Source organism: Phodopus roborovskii, unplaced genomic scaffold (genome assembly GCF_943737965.1).
Source record: "Phodopus roborovskii unplaced genomic scaffold, PHOROB, whole genome shotgun sequence".
Lineage (NCBI taxonomy): Eukaryota > Metazoa > Chordata > Mammalia > Rodentia > Cricetidae > Phodopus > Phodopus roborovskii.
Window position 1 is genome coordinate 8,995,426 of NW_026126459.1, and position 7,753 is coordinate 9,003,178.

A 7,753-nucleotide genomic window follows, 5' to 3' on the forward strand; every position below is an offset into this window, starting at 1 on the left:
AGGGGACATCTATGGGGCCTCTGGCAATGGAACCAATATTTATCTCTAGTGTATGAATGGGCTTTGGGAACCCATTCCCTATAGAGGGATACTCTCTCACCCTAGATATACCGGGGAGGGCCTACGTCCTTCCCTGAATGATGTGACAGACTTTGATGATCCCCCATGGGAGGCCTCACCCTCTCTGAGGAGTGGATGGGGGGTGGGATAGGGGGGATGATGAAGGGAATGGGATGTTGGGGAATGGGAGGAGGACAGGAGGGAGAGGGAACAAAAATCGGTATGTAAAATAAGATTGTTATTAATTTAAATAAAAATTAATTTAAAAATAAAATGCTTATATGCAGATTTATAAACATTTTAAAAAAAGAACTCAAGAAACTAGACATCAAACTACCAAATAATCCAATTTAAAATTGGGGTACAGATCTAAATAAAGAACTATCAACAGAACAATCTCAAATGGCCAAAAGACACTAAGGAAATGCTCAACATTCTTAGTCATCTGGGAAATGCAAATCAAAACCACTCTGAGATTCCATCTTATACTGATCTGAATGGCTAAGATTAAAAACACCAATGACAGCTTCTGCTAGAGAGGATGTGGAGAAAGGGGAACACTCCTTCATTGCTGGTGGGAGGGGAAACTTGTACAGTTGCTGTGGAAGTCAGTATAGAGATTTCTCAAAAGATTAGGGATCGACCTACCTCAAGACCCTACAATACCACTGTACCAAAGGCTTATATACCACAAGGACATTTGCTAAACTATGTTCATAACAGCATTATTTGTAATAGCCAGATCTTGGAAACAACTTAGATACCCCTTAACTGTAGAATGGATAAAAAACAATGGGGTACTACTTAGCAGTAAGAAACAGTGACATCCTAAAATTCACAGGCCAATGGACAGAATTAGAAAAACACATCCTTAGTTAGGTAACCCAAAACCAGAAAGACAAATATAGTATGTACTCACTCATAAGTGAATACCAGACATAAAGCAAAAGATACCCAGCCTACAATCCACAACCCCAGGGAAGCTAGAACTCTCTTGCAGAAACAGACAGAATCAGATGCAGAAATAAATCTACAACTATCCACTGGGCCAAGCTCCTGGAGCACAATCAAAGTGAGGAAGGAGTGATAATATGAACAAAGGAGTCAAGACCAAGATGGGGAAATCATCTGACCCAGAGAGTCAGCTAGAAGTAGAGTGAGGTTATAATTCTACCCCATGTGTCATACTTCATCTAGCAAGTTCGTACATCTTAAAACCTCCCCAAACACTACCACCAACTGGGGATCCAGTGTTCGAATGCCTATGAGAGCCTTTCTTTATATATATATATATATATATATATATATATACATATATATATATATATTCTTATTTTACATCTCGATCCCAGTTCCCTCTCCCTCCCTCCCATGCCCCCACCCCCACCTTCACTCCCACCCCCCACTCCACAGGGAGGGTGATGCCTTCCAGGAGGGGTCAACAAAATCTGTCAAGTCATTTGGAGTAGGCCCTCCCTCCTGTCTCTAGGTTAGGGGAGTATCCCTCCATGGGGAATGTGCTCCCAAAGTCCCCTTGTGCACCAGGGATATACCCTGGTTCCATTGTTAGAGGTCCCTTAGACTGCCCAGGCCTTCTCTGAGACCCATGTTCAGGGGATCTGAGTCAGTCCAATGCTGGATTCCCAGCAATTAGTGTGGGGGTCCATTAGCTCCTCCTTGTTTAGGTCAGCTGTCCCTGTGGGTTTCTGTAGCCTGGTCTTCTCCTGTAAAGATGGAAAAATATAGCCTAACTCTCCAATGACCCCAGGAAGCTATAAGTTTAAAAGTACTAAATACCTTAAATTCCAGACCCTGTCTCCTGGCAATAAGTAGGCAAAAGATCACATTCTTTGCTGTTTATGACAGGATCTGTGGGGCTATAGAAAACTGATTGGTCTATAAAGCGCAGGCTTGGATGGTTTAAATTGATTGGTCTGCACCTCTCGGGCTCTGGATGCTATGAGATGATTGGTTTAAGATGTGCGGGGCTTTATTGTAACCCTATAAAAGCTGTCTCAATTCTGTACTCAGGGTCCTCAGTCCTCTACCCCTGTGTGGTGCATGACTGTGGACCCCAATGCACTTGGAATATAAAAGACCTCATGCTTTTACATCAAAACCACTTCTCATGAGTGATTTGGGGTGTTGCCTTTCCTGAGTGGGAGCATCAAGGTCCATGCTCTGTGGGTCTTTCATTTTGTGTGTTGGCTGGGAAACTGTGACCACCCCTCTCACCAACTTGGAGGTATGGGGATCCCCTCTGATGTGTGTGTATGTTTGTGTGTCAGCCAGTGTCTCTGTTCTGAGTATCTGTTTTGTGGTATCTGTATTCTGGAACGTGTGTTCTCGGTTTCTGTTTGCAGCTGTCCTCTTGGGCCGTAAGGACCAGGGGACCATGATCAGCAGACATGCTAGGAGGGTCACAAGCTGTTGCTCTGGGGGGAATGGGGGGTATAGGAGGCCTGGGGACGCCCAGTTGTTAGCTTCTGTCTGTTGGTTGGTAGGACCGAGCTCTGTTGTTGACATGGAAACTTCCTCTGTGGCTGTTTGAGTCTTTTGCCTCTTTGCGGGAGATGTGGACGGGTCGCACGTGTCAGAATCTGTTAGTGCTGCCTTGGGGGACATGCTGGGAGGTGAGGAGGCCATTGGCTTCTGTTGGTTGGTCGGTAGGACCACGTCTGTTGTTGAAGTGGAAGCTTCCTCCATGGCCGTTTGATTCTTTTGCCTGATGGTAGAAGATGTGCACGGGTCGCCTGTGTCTGGATCTGTTAGTTTCTGTTTCGTGCATTTTCGTTCTGTGTGTCTTTGGTATCTTTGTGTGTAGTTTTATCATAGGACTGACTGTGACAGATGACTCCACTTAGTTTGACGTTGAACACTGGACTGAAGTTAAGTCTTGGGCCCCTAATTTGTCAGTTGAGGTTAGGGAGATTCTGGCAGACTTTTTATGCCTAAATTGGCAGACATTCGGTGTTGGATGGTGTTTCATTATGAGATTATCCAAGCTGTTAAGGCAACTGTTTTTTAACACCTGGCTCTCATCCTGACCCGCCGCTGAAGAGCACTTGTGCAGGTCCATCTTTGGATGAGACTGTGAGCATCCCTGTCCCCTGGAGCATGCCGCCACCGCCACCAGGTCTGCCAGGGCTGAGCTTCAGCGGAGCAGCCATGGGCCGGGGCGGCAGAGGCGGAGCCACACCAGAATGGATGGACTAGTTATGGCCCTGCCGATGTGCACGTTTGGGCCTCCAGTGTCAGGTGGCCAGATTGCAGCCTCTAGTGCTGGCCCTTCTCCTCAGATCTTTGTAATTGGAAAACTAACCACCCCCCTTTCTCAGAGAATCCCCTACACCTTACAGGGTTGGTGGAGTCCCTTATGTTCTCTCAGCAGGCTATTTGAGATGATTGTCAACAGCTGCTGCTAGAGGCTAGAAAAAAATGTCCCTGGGGCCAATGGGCAGCCCACACAGCTGAAAAAAACGAAATTGACACATGGGATTCCCCTTGACTCACCCCAGTTGGGACTTCAACTGCTAAAGGTAGGGAGAGCTTAAAAATCTATTGCCAGGCTCTGAGAGTGGGTCTCCGAGGTGCCGAGAGATGGCCCACCAATTTGGCTAAGGTAAAGAGAGCACTCCTTTTGACCCTACCTCAGAAGCCCAGAAAGCTTCAGTGGCTCTGGCCTTCAAAGGGCAATCAGGCCCCGGAAATTAGAAACTCCAGAGACTGGAAGAGTTACAGGAAGCTGAGTTATGTGATTTAGTGAAAGAGGCAGAGAAAATGTATTACAAAAGGGAGACAGAGAAAAGAGAAAGAAAAAGGAGAGAGAGAGGACAGGCATGACAGAAGACAGGGGAAAAAATGATTAAAATCTTGGCTGCAGTGGTTGAAAAAAATGGTAGAGAGAGAAAAAGAAAAATTAGAAAATTTAGAGCAGGCCCTAGACAGTCTGGAAACCTGGGCAACAGGACCCCACTCAACAAGGACCAATGTGTGTACTGTAAAGAAAGAGGGCATTGGGCAAAGGACTGCCCCAAAAAGCGAAACAAGGGATCAAAGGTGCTAGCCCTAGGGGAAGATGATTAGGGAAGACAGGGTTCGGACCCCCTACCCAAGCACAGGGTAACTGAAAGTGGAGGGGAGACCAGTTGAATTTTTAGTGGATACCGGAGCAGAGCATTCCATGCTGATACAGCCACTGGGAAAATTAAAAGACAAAAAAGTCCTGGGTAATAGGTGACACAGGGCAAAGGCAGTATTCATGGACTACGTGAAGAACAGTGAGTGGACCTTGGCGTGGGCTAGGTATCCCACTCGTTCGAGGTTACATCCTACCAGCCAACAGCTTTTTGCCTTGAATGGAGGGACCCCGATATGGGCATAACCGGGCAGCTCACCTGGACCCAACTGCCCCAAGGGTTTAAAAATTCCCCGACCAATTTTGATGAGGCCCTTCATAAAGATCTGGCCAGCTTCAGGATCCAACACCCCCAGGTGACCCTCCTCCAGTATGTGGATGACCTACTTCTAGCAGGAGCCACCCAACAGGACTGTTTGGAAGGAACAAAAGCACTGATGCTGAAACTGTCTGACCTAGGCTATCGAGCCTCTGCTAAAAAGGCCCAGGTTTGCTGAAGAGAGGCCCCAGATCGAGGATGGCCAATGCCCGCATGACTCACTACCAAAGCCTGCTTCTCACTGAGGGATTACGTTTGCTCCACCAGCCACCCTCAACCCTGCCACTCTTCTTTTTGTTTGGTTTTTCAAGACAAGGAGTATATATATATAGCCCTGGCTGTCCTGGAACTTGCTATGTAGACCAGGGTGGTTTGAATTAACAATACCTGTCTCTGCCTTCCAAGTGCTGGGATTAAAGGTGCATGCCACTGACAGACCCATAGATCGCAGACCTTCATGCTCCCACTCAGGAAAGGCGACACTCCAAATCACTCACGAGAAGTGGTTTTGATGTAAAAGCATGAGGTCTTTTATATTCCAAGTGCACTGGGGTCCACAGTCACGCGCCACGCAGGGGCAGAGGACTAAGGACCATGGAGGCGGAAGTAAGATAGCTTTTATAGGATTACAACAAAGCCCGCACATCTTAAACCAATCATCTCATAGCATCCAGAGCCTTCGAGGTGCAGACCAATCAATTTAAACCATCCAAGCCTGCGCTTTATAGACCAATCAGTTTCTTATAGCCCCGGAGGTTTGCATTCACGCGGGTTTCTGGGTGGGACAACAAAGCTCATGTACTCACAAGTCCTGTGAGTATAGCAAAGAATGTGATCTTTCACCTATTTACTGGCTGAGGGCAGAGTCTGGAATTTAAGGTTTAAATTTCTAGCTTCCTGGTGTCTTTGGAGAGTTAAGCTATATTTTTCCATTCTTACACCACCATACCCAAGCCATTTTTATTTTTATTTTTTTAAGAAGCCTCCATGCTGATTTCCATAGTGATTATCCCAATTTATAACCCCACTTCAGGTAAGTTTTCTTTTCTCCACATTCTTGCATCTGTTGCCATTTGTCTTTTTGATGTTACTCTGACCTGTGTGACCTGGACTAAGTAGTTGTAATCAAAGTTCTATTGATACCCACAGATGTTGAACACCATTAAAATATTTATTGACCATATGTATTTTTCAAAACTGTATGACTAGTTCGTTGTCTTGTTGATTGGAAGAGTTTGGGTTTTGGTGTTTAACTTTTGCAGTTCTCACATAATCTAGCTAATCCACATCTCAAAACCAAAGCTTTTTGAGATGTATCATTTGTGGTGGTTTGAATGTAGTTTGTTCCTCCAAAGTTTCATGTGCTAGATGGTCCTCGGTATGGTGTTGCAGTGGTAGATCGTTTTGTTAAACATTTTTATTTCTGTGCATATGGTTGTGCTGGTTTCTGGGTATGCACATATTTACTTGACCAGAGGCATTGGCTCTTCTGGGACTGGAATTACAGGGTGCTGGAACAGAATTCAGATGTTAGCCAAGAGGTGGAAGCCAGATTATTTTATTTTGAGGTATGAATGTTTTGATTCCCATCCTGAAAAGATTTTGGTTTGTTTGTAGACAGAATTTCTGTGTAGCAGCCTTGGCTGTCCTGGAATTCCATCTAGAGCTCACGCTGCCTTTGAGCTCACAGGAATCTGCCTGCCTCTGCCTCCCAAGTGCTGGAGTTAAAGGTGTGTGCTATCATGCCTAGTTTAAGAGGTTTGTTTTTGAGACAGGGTCTCACTATGCAACCTACACTAGTCTGGTACTCAGGGTCATCCTGCTTCAGCCTCCTGAGTACTGGATACAATACATGCTATCATATACAAGAGAATTTAGGCCTTTAGTGTAATGCTCTTCAGTGGTTTTGTTTTGTTCAATAAAAACAGATCATTGGAGGCTGCCTTTTTTCTCATGACACCTATGAATTAGTTCCCAGATAGACCCACTCTGGCTTCCTGTCTGGCCATGTGATCTCTCCCTTACACACACTCCCACCATTGTGATATCATGTATCATGCCTTTAACAGCATCAAGCAGGTGGCTACACTATGTCCTTAACTGTTAGTAACCTAACAGTTACTCTCTTCCCATACCTGCAGATGTACAGTCTTAACATGTGTTATCTTTTTTAATTTTAGATTTATTTTGGGGTATGAAGGTTTTGAATTTCCAGTGCTGTAGGGTATCCACCAGGGAAGATCTCTCAGACATGGGTTTAAGCCAATAGAAAGTGTTTATTAGCTCACCATTGACTACACCAGGTGTTCAGAATCCCAAGTATCCCCAAGCCTTGCTCAGGGTGAGTTTTTAAGCATAAAAGTCATATTCTGGGTGATGTACTTCAGTTAGGCAGGAACTGAACCCAGGTCCCCAGAAAGAACAGGTACTTTCAAACACTGAGCCATCTCTCAGCCTGCTTAAGGCTCTTCTATGAAGTGGTACAGTATTCACCTAGTATTTTACTTACAGGTTTATCTGTTGAAGAGAAGGATCTCACTTGATAGTTTAACATGGCCTTAAACTTGCAATCCTGTCTTAGTTTCCAGATTTTCAACAGCTGGCCTTCAGTGTTTACTAAAACTTCTAAGACTACCAATAACCCAGAATAATGCAGGCAGGATTCACACTGAATTCTAACTCCCACAAATTTGCCTTTTAGCTAGGCTTTTGTTCATCAATACTTAGTAGAATTACAGGTGTGGGCTATTAGAATTATAGGTGTGGGCTATTGCTTTCAATTTACTCATGGTTTTTGTTTGGTAGTACTGGGGCTTAAACCTAGGGCCTCACAGGTGCTTTACTTCTGAGCTACATCTCCAGCCCTTTTTTTTTTGGTTACTTTTGTGTTTTTAGATAGGGTTTTACTGTATTGGTCTGGCTTACCTGGAACTATGTAGCTCAGGCTAGCCTGGAACGTACAGAGACCTGCCTACCTCTTAGTTTTTAAGTGCTGGGATTAAAGGTGTGTACTGTCATGCCTAGCTGAGAGTTTTTGTTTCTCAGGCTGTCCTGGGTTGGTCCTGTAACTTTAGCTGGAAGTTAACATGACAAGACTGGTTTCAGACACTTAAATGATCTCTGGAGGAGTATTTGTAGTAGCGAATACATTGTTAATGACATAGTTGAAATGTGTGGGAATGACAAGTAAAATACTGCACTTGTTCAACAGTTTTTCAGAATATACTTTGCAGTCA